Source organism: Amblyomma maculatum, chromosome 2 (genome assembly GCF_055883805.1).
Source record: "Amblyomma maculatum isolate TAMU_Amacu chromosome 2, ASM5588380v1, whole genome shotgun sequence".
NCBI lineage: Eukaryota > Metazoa > Arthropoda > Arachnida > Ixodida > Ixodidae > Amblyomma > Amblyomma maculatum.
The window spans coordinates 108,271,720-108,284,831 of record NC_139345.1 but is presented as its reverse complement, the minus strand read 5'-3'; the positions used below and the strand labels follow the sequence as shown (position 1 = coordinate 108,284,831).

Below are 13,112 nucleotides of genomic sequence, written 5' to 3'. Positions count from 1 at the left end.
TGACCACCTAGTAAAGAGCAGAGACATTAGTCTGCCAACCAAGATCCGTATAACTCGTGCTATGGTCTTTCCAGTTGTGATGTATGGATGCGAGAGTTGGACTGTGAAAAAGGCTGACCGCCGAAGAATTGACGCGTTTGAATTGTGGTGCTGGCGAAGACTCTTGAGAGTTCCTTGGACTGCCAGAAGATCAAATCAGTCGATATTGTCGACCATAAACTCTGACTGCTCATTGGAGGGTCAAATTCTAAAGTTAAAGTTCAGCTACTTTGGTCATCTGATGAGAAGAGAGGAGTCGCTGGAGAAAGATTTGATGCTGGGAAAGGTTGAGGGTCGCCGGAGAAGGGGTAGGCAGCGAATGCGATGGTTAGATGGCATCCTCAAGGCACTGCAGACGAAGTTATGTGATGTTAAGAAGATAGTGAGAGACCGGAAAGCGTGGCGTGACATGGTCCATAGGGTCACGAAGAGTCGGACACGACTGAACGCCTGAACTGAACTGAACTGATGCCTAATTAGCTTAAACCATGGTCATTTCTCTCATGCTCACTAACAGCAAGTACTAGCATAACCATAAAGCGTGTTGCACAATTATAAGCATCCTGTAGAAGACTTCTCCCAGCTAAATCGCTTAATCCTCAGAGCTTAAATTTCACAAAGTGGCATTTGGTCATCATTTTTTTTTTCTTATAACAAATTTGTTTGGGGTGCTTGCCTGGTTCGATCACACAATATTAGGTATTCACATCTTCCGATAACAAATTTGTTTAGGGTGCTTGCCTGGTTCGATCACACAATATTAGGTATTCACATCTTCCAATACCAAATTTGTTTAGGGTGCTTGCCTGGTTCGATCACATAATATTAGGTATTCACATCTTCCGATACCAAATTTGTTTAGGGTGCTTGCCTGGTTCGATCACACAATATTAGGTATTCACATCTTCCAATACCAAATTTGTTTAGGGTGCTTGCCTGGTTCGATCACATAATATTAGGTATTCACATCTTCCGATACCAAATTTGTTTAGGATGCTTGCCTGGTTCGATCACACAATATTAGGTATTCACATCTTCCAATACCAAATTTGTTTAGGGTGCTTGCCTGGTTCGATCACATAATATTAGGTATTCACATCTTCCGATACCAAATTTGTTTAGGGTGCTTGCCTGGTTCGATCACACAATATTAGGTATTCACATCTTCCAATACCAAATTTGTTTAGGGTGCTTGCCTGGTTCGATCACATAATATTAGGTATTCACATCTTCCGATACCAAATTTGTTTAGGATGCTTGCCTGGTTCGATCACACAATATTAGGTATTCACATCTTCTGATACCAAATTTGTTTAGAGTGCTTGCCTGGTTCGATCACACAATATTAGGTATTCACATCTTCCAATACCAAATTTGTTTAGGGTGCTTGCCTGGTTCGATCACACAATATTAGGTATTCACATCTTCCAATACCAAATTTGTTTAGAGTGCTTGCCTGGTTCGATCACATAATATTAGGTATTCACATCTTCCGATACCAAATTTGTTTAGGATGCTTGCCTGGTTCGATCACACAATATTAGGTATTCACATCTTCTGATACCAAATTTGTTTAGAGTGCTTGCCTGGTTCGACCATACAATATTAGGTATTCACATCTTCTGCATTGACAGCAAAGCAAAACAAGCTGCTGTGCCAGCGATGGCACCGGTGGTGTCATCTCATAGCCTTCCAAGCTCAAAAAGATTTCTTGTAGTACACAAACAGAACTTTTCAAATTTATGCAGTTTGGTAAAACTAAGTCTTGGTGATTATTGTTGATAAAGCAGTTCATAAAGTTCTTCAAACCTCAAAAAAAAAAAAAGCAACTCCATTAACTTATCCTTACCCAACCTCTGTGGCAATGTTGCTACAAACAAAACGAGATGGCGCCACCAGCGCCATCGTTGGGACAGTGGCTTGTTTTGCTTCGGCATCACACAGACGATGTAAACAGCCGACACCTTCTGAATAGATCAGGCAGGTAAACTAAACAAACTTGGTGTAATAAAATACTGTCAACCAATCCCATTTCAGTGCGAAATTTCAGCTCTAAGGATTCAACAGTTTAGAAGGGAGAAGCATTCTAGGCACTCATATAACTGCGCAATGTGCTGTATATTAAGGGACTAGACACAGAATTTTTGTTGTGTATTCTGTCTATGGAATGATGCACCACTACATTAATGAACATGACTAGCCATGTCGATCGCTCGGAAAAGCAGTAAATCTATGTCTCGTGCAGTTTCGGTTTTACCCACCGAAATGTGGCTGTGACATCATAGACACATCAAGGTCATGTGAGGTGTACAAAAGCTGCAATTACAATCACAAAAAGTGAATGAGCAAAGGTTATGCATTCACTTTTCTTCATCACTCATATGACCAAAATACGTGTATGACCTCACAGCTGTCACTCAGTGACTGAAACCAAAACTGTATGGGAAAAAAAAATCAATTACAGATGATTTACCAAGAGTAATTGAATTCCGCATGGTAATTCATGCACACTATCCTCGGCACACTATTCGAAAGAAAAAATGAGTCAAAAATTTTGGTGCAGATCTCCAACTCTTTTGGTTGTTGCCACTGTGAAATCTTGTTAGGCTACAAGTGCTTTCAGACTAAAAAATGGATAGAGATGGGCCCTTGTACCCGTGCCATTGAGAGTAGGCAGTTCATTATTCTTGTAAAGGGTACAGAGGGTGAATAGAGAGATGGTGTGTGGTCACTGCTAAGGAAGGCCACTCCGCATGCAGCAGGTACAAAGGCCTGTCTCCTTCCCTTTCCTGCCTAGCCTATACTGAAAAGACACAGAAAACTGTCCCTGTTTTTGCACTCCCATTCACCTGATGACAAGTGTCACTTTCAATTCTGTTAGCAGAGCCCATTTCATTGCCATGTCCCATTTATGGGACCATCAAATCCAGCTAGGGAGCTGTTGCGGTGTATGAGCACATAGTAAAGAGGCACTATTTCATATTTAGTGTGTGTTTTCTTTTTAACATGGTAAACACTGGCCCCCATCCCCTAGTGGAGGTCAGTGGAAAAAGACATCTATAGAACACACCAGAACAAAAACTGATTATATGGACGTTTTTTGGTATGCTCTAAAATCTACAATAGGGAAATAGAATTTTTGCCAGAAGCACAGGTTAAGAGGTAATTTTTTAATTACTCAATAAACAAAATACTCTAGATGTATATTTTAACTCTTAGCTAATATTATGACTGACACTCTCTCCTGCCTGTATGACTTTTCTTGTTTTGTGAATAAAAATGGTTTGGAAAGTGAAAAGCGAGCACAGCCTCAGGCTCTTGGAATTTCAAACCCATGGCCCCTGAATGTCCTAGCATACTATGCTTGCCTCTCAATGTACTGATTCATAAATGGCACATCAAATTTGGGAAACAAGTGAGCCTATGTGCCAGCAGGAATAATAATTTGTAACCACTGTGCGGGGCCTAATAACAGCAGAAAAATGTGTCTATAGATGTGTGAATACACTAGTGTACTCAGCTGTCACAATTCTGTCTTACAAAATTTTCATGATGCAAGCGCTACAAATGCATAAACAAAAAATAAACTTATGTACCACAAACAACTAGACCCTTAGGAAGATATAGTGGATACCATGAAACTAAGCTTCACATGCACTGACCACTGAAATCTGCTCAACACTTCCCACAACACTAAGCTCTGTTAAAGCTAACTTAAGATTAATTGCACTCCATGAGTATGCCGCACATTTCAGTTCCAGTGGGACACAACTTGGTGTAAATATAAAAATAATGAAGTCTTAGAAGTCGAGTGGTACAGTAAATATAGTGACACTGAGGAGGTGGTCGGTCGGCTGCAATTTAAAAGTACCCCGAGGACAAACTTTAGGTACTCTAAGAACAAAGATGCTATTTTCACTAAAATTGCAGTACTTATTATGTAAAAAAGGCCAAAAAAATGAAATACATATATGCCCATAAGTAAACTGTGGAGCACTAACACAGTTTCTTAAATGCGGATCCAAGACTCAAAGCTAAAGTGCCACCCACATCAAGGTAGTGATCACAGAACCTTTTTTGGTGTAAATGACAACAATCTGAATCGATTCCAGGGAAATGTGTCATTTTCTGCCACACAAACATTAAGACAGCTACAAAGTACCAGAAAGTACATTTTTACTTAAGCAAAAAAATTGGACGGTGGTGTCCTTAACATCCATTTAAGTGCTTCTGCATTAATTGTTGTAAGAAGGTAGGAAAAAAGTTGCATGCTCGCAATAAGACAATGGCCCCTTGCAAATTTTGCAGCTATTCTTGATACACATTAGTTCCTTCTGCAAGAGAGACAGAGAAAAAACTTTATTTTTCAGCGATGGTTTTTGTCTTGGGTTACATTCAGCTGCTCCAGGTGGCTGGCAATTTAAGTCTGTCAGCGACCTCTTGTGCTCTTCACCGAGGCCCGGGACTGGACGTCTGGGTCCCGGCTGCTGAGAACAGCTTCCCAGTGTTCCAACGAGGGAGATGGTACTAGATCTGCCGGAGGCGGATCCTCCGCGCAGTCTTAGATTATATGAGGTGGCAGGCTCGATGTTTTCCTCTAATTCCGCTGCACAGTTCTATGCAAGCAAATCCTCATTTTGTTTCCAAGTACAGCAAGTGTGCTTCATTATGAGTTAAGGCATCTCCTCTACAAGTTTGTTCTGATCAACACAGTTTCTTCCCTAAACTAGTACTTAACGTCACCTTTCCTTTCATTATGCTCTGCATTGAGCAAAATACCCTTCCGGACCAACAAAAAGCTACACAGGAGGCACTGCCTGGAGTAAACAGCACTACTGTCTCATATCTAAACTGAAAACTGAAGGATGTTATCAAGAACACTCTTGAGTGTGTCGGATCTTATTGTAGTATAACTTAGGCAGGCTTAAGGAGGAGCACAATATCCAGAAATGTGGCGCAACATTTCTGGATATTATGCAGCACCAACTAGCCCCTCAAGCCGTTATTTTAAGGAGGAGCACGTTTAGAGATGCAACACTTTTCCTTTGCATATTCACTAATTGCACACTTTCCTTCCTAACATTTAGTTTTTTAAAGCGCACCAGCACCCCTGTTGAAGTTCCCATCAAACATACAGAATGGTGTGCACACTTTGCATTCAGTTTTTTTTTTTCATCGGGTCCTGCTCTGACTGCTAGTACTGCAAGATTTCATCTTGGAGCTACCTGCAGCCCTTTCAAACAGATCTTACCATGAGCAGACATCATTAAATCTTCTGTATATGACCAAATAAATATGTCCTTGCACGCTTAACAGATGTGTTGAATACAGCATTCCAAACATTACAAGGGTTTTAAATTTATGGAATTCTTCCGGAAACCCAAGCTAAAAAGAGAGAGAAAAAAAAAAGCTACTACAGCGTATTATAAGGCATAACTGGTATTAAATACAAAAGCACAGTGCTTTTGTTGACCACCGGTGATCAATGCTTTCCATCGCTGATTTCAGCATGTTGGAATCGTTTCTCGTGCACCTAGCACCACCCAGTGGTAAGTCTAGGCACTGTACTTGTAGAACCAGATTAAATTTTCCTACTCTGGCGACGTTCTGATTTTTGATGAAATGTGTAGGTGTTGTTTCGAAAGAGGCACGGCAGCCGCACTTGAAAAAACCTGCCACTCGTGGTAATGCAGCATTAACATCAAATCTTTGTGATCAAAATACTTCCAGCAAGTCCAATATCAAATCACATTGTTGGCTTTGTTATCTGACCATGTTTAGTGAAGATAATTACCCAAAAAGGGTACTAATTCACTAGTGAGCTTTGACTCCCAGTGCAGGTGGATTTATTCCACGAAAAAACATTCTTGAAGGTCTGCTGCATGTCCAACATACACATCCGGCCTTTACAGCAAGTTTGAAGAAGTTTTGGTTTGGTGCCTCTTAAAAACCAGGAACTGCTTCACCGCATAGCACGAGAAATGAGGCTGTTTCCATCTGTAGTTTTTTTGTGTAGCTGAAGAACTGATAGCTAATTTTTTTACACAGTGTTTCTGGGTCATTGACCTTCAATATGTATATTCTAAACTTTGTTAATAATGCCTCAGTAGGTATCATGCCTTTTCTATCTTATTTTTGTCGACTCGCCACAAAAAAATGGCAATTTTCCTATTTTTTGTGTTTACCCTAATACATATTTTTATTTTGTAACTTACATTTTTGGAAAGAGCATTCTATTATGTGCAATTTATGCTGCAACATGTGCTGCAGTATTATTTGTACTGGCAAAAAAATATCTTTTGAGACAAGAAAAATGGCCATTTTCTCGCGGTAACGAAAGAGTTGAGATATGCTGTCTGCACTAACAAAATAGACCACAAGTTATTCACAGAAAAGCACAACAATCATTGACCTTATACGGAAGTTAACAAGAGTAACTTCTCATACGCGAGGATGACCTCATTTTGAGTAGTTCATACCTTTGCCAGGCACACATGCAGCTACAGTCACAGTCATCATCATCATCATAAAAAAAACCCTTCAACAATAAATCTCCTCTCACTTGGTACCTAGTAAACATTTAGCGGCATGTAATACACATATGTCAAATCAAGGTGTCCAGCAAGCAGCTCTTTTAAAACTCCCTGACTTTTCATTGTTTTCCCTGACTTGTTCAGTCACAAAATTTTCTGACTATTGAAGAGGCGCAAAAAACAATGTGGCTACAAACACTTGCATGTAGCTATTATACCTTTCCTGATCTTCACCAGCCAAACTTACTAAGATGTGCGGCAACCAGTATGGAACCAACCAGTATGCAAAATGGACACTTTCCAAGCTGAAAAAGGCTACTAAAGTGGGCATGCCTTATGCTCATGAGAAGCGAAAAGATGCCATGTCAAAGTGAATGAACAATGCGCTCAGCAGTCATAGTATTACCAAATTCATGGCAGATCATTGTACTAATTGCAGTCAGTCTTTTTCTCCTACTTGGCCAGTTTTGCCGGTAACCCTGACAATGCAAAATTTTTCACAGGTAGCTGGACACCCTGCAAATGATGCTGGTGTGTTTATGCATAAACAATGGAACATTTTCATCTTTACTTACTGCACGAAGCTTGAATGCCAAAGCGTGCTCTAAATTATTCTGGCTGTGACTGCACATGTAAGAACAGAAATGTGGAGAGTTTTTAAAAATTGTCTGCCTACCAGGGTTCGCTTTTAGCCAAGTAATGAAACTCCAACTTCAGGGCTCTACCGGGGGTGCTGTAAATGCTGTGCGACACAGCCTGACGATGAATTTGCTTGAGCTAGACACTTTTGAAAAAGGTTCTACATTTAGTTGACTAACAAGTCGAGGAAACGATTCATATGGCATTGCAAGCATAACAAATTTAAAAACCAAACATAGCATTTCACACAGGTAACAGGAATAATAATGATGATAATAAAATAATAATAATAATAATGTAACTTCATAAATGGAGGCATACTTCCGAAACTCACATCTGAGACTAAAAATACAAAATGCAAAAGAGCACAGGCAATTACTATCTAGTCACTAATTCACTAAGTTTCTAATTAAATTTAACCCAAATCACACTTTGATTTTTAATGTAAGAAAGGGCATTAAGAAGAACATGCAGCACTGCTTCAATATTCAAATGCAGGTATAAGGTAGATATTTCAGACAAAGGGGAGGGCAAGGGCAGTTAGTATACAAGAATGGAGCAAAGAGTATTAATTAAATACCTTGGCATATTAACCTTGCAACTCATCTACTAGCAAAGATGAAGCAAGTAAATAGAAATAAAAAATGTAATGCAAGATGCTTCTATAGAAAAAGACAGCCAGGCATACTAATTTCTTTTATTATGTGCTAGCCATATGAATTAAAAAAACCTGGGCATATAAATTTCATTCTAAGCATACATTATATTTTTGCGCGCTTTATCAAGGATAACGCGCTCATAATCTTGAGCTTAGCTTAAAGCATGTGCTATACTATGCTCTAATAATAATAATAATAACATAAACAATGTTTTTTAAATTGAACTTGCAAAGGAGCCTCTTGTTCCATAAACCATCTTACAGGACAATTTGCTTTCCAAGCATATGCAAAATGGCTTCATCTTGTTCCAAGCAGACGAGTGATAGCTAGATCGAAACCACATCTGTGCCTTTCTCCACCCATTTCAGCCAAGCACTAAGCTATAAGGGTAGCAGTGATTAGCAATCAGCCTTCTTTTGGAAGAATTCATCTCTCTGTAAACTGCTATTCCCCCATTGTGCTGTCATTTAAGAAATGACGAGTTCACTGCAGGAATTTATTAAAGGTGCATACGAGAAACACACGTGGCAGAGTGCTAAAGCTAACCTGGTCAATGCCTTGCTTTCACCGTAAGATAAAGTATGAAGCACTTGTGCTGTGGACAGGAGCCCAGAACATTGGCCCAAGTAAGCTATCACAAGTGAGAGGAACGAAATACCAGCAACAGCACACTTCTCAAGAATGTTAATTCTGGCTCACGATGAGATTCAGAGGTCAACCTTCCAATGAACATTGCTACAAAGTCCCTTACCACATGTTGCACATAACGACAGGATGTCTCTACACTTAAATCTGAGACGCAAGAGCACAACAGCAAGATGCGGAAGTATATTTAATGAATGAAGAAGCACCTAACATTTATATATGTGCAACCTCAGTTGATGTTTGCAACTGAATTAACTGTTAAAATCGAGAACCCATCCTGAGACTGAAAACACGGTTGCCATTACATGAGCTGCAGAGATTAAAGTTCTTCTCTAACTGCAAACATTTGAGATGTAAACAGAGGTTTACTTCAGTGAGTGCACACACACATATACAAATGAATGAATGAATGAATGAATGAATGAATGAATGAATGAATGAATGACCAAAGTAGGAGAATAAATAAGTAGGAGTTGCACCACTGCAGCTATTCAAGGCGCCCCAGCAACAAAGAAATTATCTATCATATAATGCAGTTGGACATATGCACACATCCCAGAATTCCAACTAAATGCAGTATCAAATAGGAACACTGTTGTGCAGCGCAAACATTACGCATTGTGTTGGAAATTTGTGCCATTGGATGCTAATACTTCATGGCTTAAAGGATAGGTATGAACTTCAGTCTTAGTAAAGGATGCCTGTGTTGTGTTGCTGTCAGGTTAAAAATAAAGCCAAGTGGCACTAGCACACACTCTTAATATTCTTCTGATGTATGCAGCTTGCTATGCCCAGAAGTCAAAATGTAACTTGCCTAAAAATAAGTGGACACTGAGTGCTCAACAAGGGCATGCCAACCTAGCGAGGAGTAAAAATGCAGCTGACCGTTTCCGAGGTCAGCTAGCCCTGGCCTCTCTCGTCAAAAGGCACAGTCGGATCTGCGCAAACGACTAGGCGACAATCACTGGAAAACCGAAGGCATGGAAAACCGATTTTTTACACCACTACAGATGTGTAAGAAGGTGGGGTGAGTGCACAATAGTTAGGTCACCCGTCAGAAGGTCAGTCGAAACAGCTGGTTATCTGCCTACGATCGCAACGACGCAAACACCTGGGCGAAGAAGTAACTTTAAAAAGCGACCGCATGGATCGGTGAAAAGAAATCGCCGAGAGGGCCGAGACAACACCGTGCGCATCAGCCCGGGCCTCGATCCTATGCCAAAATCGCACATCGCCTGAGCATCCCAACAACGCAACTCTAGAAAAATCTGCCCACTGCGAGTGACCACAACAAAATGAAAACGACACATTGCACGAAACCCAAGGCAGAACAGCAATGCTAAATGGCAACTGCCGTTCTGCTGGTATGAGACGAACCTGCGGAAGGGCCAAATCCATTTGATTTCCTTTTCCAGTCCTTCAACTATTGCCGTGACCTAGGATTGATCCGCGGCGGCGATCAAGAAGCTTATTTACGATACGTCTTGCAGGCACAGGATACGCCTGCTACGCACACGTCGCACTTCTAGTAGGGCGGTTTCGTGCCCGTCACACAAGCTTTAGAAGAACCCGATATACAAATGAGAAAGGCCGAAAATACCGACAACGGTGGCTCTTCCCCGAAAGGAATCTTCTCGTTGCACTCAACCTTCGTGTACTGTAATTTTGTCCTCTTTGCAGCCGAACGATCGGGAGTGTCCCGCACCACAATGGGCTCAGTGAGAAGCTACTCGTGGCCTCTTCTGCCCCTGTTCTCGCTCCGCCTCGCACAATCGGCGTAACAAGAGTTAAAACGTAGACGGGAAATGTCCGACGCCACCGCATACACGCACACACAAACGACGGGCCGCTACGCTATACGTTTTCGGATATACTGCATACGCTCAGATGTTCACTCCCGAGATTGATGATTGCCCCAGCGGGCGATGAGTCTCGCTAACTTGTTCCAGCAGGCAAGTTCGAGAAAAAAAAAAAATGTCGCGAGTACCCGTCACGGTGACTCGAGATTCCGGCACACAGCGCGGAGGACCCCCTCCCTCTCTGCTAATGTGACTGGTAGCAGTACGCACTTTGCGCCCGCGCTGCCTGCTTCACTGGGCTCAATCTCTGTGCGGGGTACAATATCCACTTTCGTGGCTGGTCTGCACTGCTAATAAACGCTCCCAACAGCGTAAAATCACCGTTCCCTAGGCCTAATGGCGATGTTACAAAGCAGAACACGGTTGCTTTGGGTGTTTTAAATGTGCGCTCACTACTGCCCCCCGTGATACCAACATTTTAGTTTTTCCACGAATCGGCAGCAAACTGGAGAGAGAGCGAAGTCCACCAGCCATGAGGTATGTGAGGAGATGCTTACCTGCAAGTACGACCGGCAATTGTGCTTTCGTGGTGTCCCAAAAACAAGGCAATTTTGTTTGACGGTAAGCTTGAAGGGCTCAAGATGGCGATAGGCAGATCACTCACATTAGCCAAGAAAACACTGCACTGGTGCACCGGCACCTGTCAGGCAGCACATTCTCATTAAAGACATTCTCAGCGCAACACACAGAAACTGTGGTCCAGTCATAAAGACAGCAGGGAGTCTATCACATGGGAAAAGCCGAAGCATTCGTAACTATTAAGCCTATGCTCGAGGACAACTTTGTGTACACTTGGTGACGTCACGTGTCGACTGTCACAAACCATTAATGAGTTTATCGGAAGCGCTTCGAAAGCGCAAAACAACAAAGGCTGGTTTATAATGTTATGGACAGTTTGTAAGTCATTCTATGAGCCACACTCAAACGCATCGTGTCGTTTAACTACCTACTAATTCAAATTTAATCTCGGACTTCTTTCGCGTGATAAAATTCCTATTGTCCAGGCTGCTGTGCACGTGCGCTACAAAGTTGCGTTTTTTTCAAGTGGATTATGAGTGACTGCATTACTTAATGAAACGCGATTCTGGGCGGGAGCTTTCTACAATAAATTGAATTCGCATTGTGCAAATGACATCCACTGCCAGGTTCATACTGTTTACAGAAAAGAAAAAAAAAAAAAAGCACAAGAAACGAAAATCTTCAAATTAAATATACGATACTCCGATATTAGATTGTTCCCCTCAATGCGCGTGCATTCTGCAAAAGGCCGTAGTGAAAAAAATAATACCAAAATCAGCTGTATAATTTAGTTTGTTAGGTGCAGAAGGCAGTTTAAAAGTATATGTAGCAAAAAAAAAAAAAAAAAAAAGTATGCCACACAAGAAGTTGCCTCCACACAAATTAACTACATATACGTGTTACTTTTATTCTTAATCCTTCGATTGGTGGATATGTGGGTCTTACCTTCAAAATCTATGGGCCACCACTATAGCCCTGCATTCAAAACATGTGCTCATGCAATGATCTCAGTAAAAATACATGATTCTCCACCAGTCTGCGATATTATTCATTTCATTTTATAGTCAAGTTTAAAGTGCAAATCCAAACCTGGCGTCTCTGCAAGCCAATATACTTTGGGCAGAAGTAATTAATGGTCAAAATGTTTACACAAATTTAAGATTAATTTGCACTTTTAAGGAATTCACTGTATGCTCTTATAATATGTGCAAATTATTAAAATCTATGAACATGAAGACACTTATAAAACAACGGGTTCTCGACTTTACAGAACACAAAACTTCAACTTATGCGTCACAATGTCACAAAAATGTAACTTTTAAAACTGGCAGTTTATGTTGGAGCACTGTATGTGCATGAAGAATATGCATGAACACTGAGGCAAAAGAGTTTGCACTTAGCTACTGCAGCCACTGGAAAGGCTGCAATTCACTGCTACAAGAAAATATGTCCTCGCACAATTGCGAAGTTGGTTTCACATAGCAACTACAATTTTATGATTAATGCGTACTTGTATCAACGTGCCACTCCAAGCTTCTGTCATTTAAGGCACATTATTTGCTAGTACAAATACATTAGTGTATTCTGGTATAAATAAAGTGTTCTCAATAGCAGCACGTGCAGTAAAACAGTTACCTACATATAATTATTGGCATTTTACAGGTTATACCCCAGAAATACTAATTCAGGAAAGTGAATGCACAAATTCACATGGCAATCTGAGCATTATAGTTATCAAGCTCACAACATGCATCAAATAAAAGTCACCGCTGTCTGCATGAGGACCCAGCCCATAAAATATTCTGTTGAATTAAACTACGAAATGATATAGAGCATGCTAGATTTGATCTGTAGTGAAATAGGAAGTCAAACAATGCAAAGCATAGACTGTGAGTGTTTAAGTCTTCTTGAAAATTTGTTGTTTGCTATCCAACTCCTAGAAACAGCACTCTAGATTTGACCTGTAGTGAAATAGGAAGTCAAACAATGCAAAGCATAGACTGTGAGTGTTTAGTCTTCTTGAAAAATTTGTTGTTTGCTATCCAACTCCTAGAAACAGCACTCTCGTCTCCTAAACAATAAGAACTAGGCAGTTGAGCTAGCTAGCAGTTGAGCACAAAAAAATTGAAATTATGAGAATGGCATGCTCTTTAGAATTCAAGCCAAACAAATGCATCAAAAACATCTATAGCCACAAGGTACAAATATAAGCTCAATAT

At 40.7% G+C, this 13,112-nt stretch overlaps 1 protein-coding gene across 3 annotated transcripts in view; it reads right to left on the bottom strand.

Moving 5' to 3' along the window:
- Tlk (Tousled-like kinase) overlaps positions 1-11,360 on the bottom strand; it is a 137,229-nt gene extending 125,869 nt beyond the window's left edge. The window contains exon 1 of one of the 3 annotated variants that reach the window (XM_084595016.1): positions 10,872-11,360. The gene's annotated coding sequence lies outside the window, so the exon portion shown is untranslated. Of the gene's footprint in view, positions 1-9,892; positions 10,044-10,115; positions 10,502-10,871 lie in introns of those variants that run through there. The other 2 variants (XM_084595018.1, XM_084595019.1) reach the window with 2 other exon arrangements.
- Between the last annotated feature and the right edge of the window lie 1,752 nt (positions 11,361-13,112).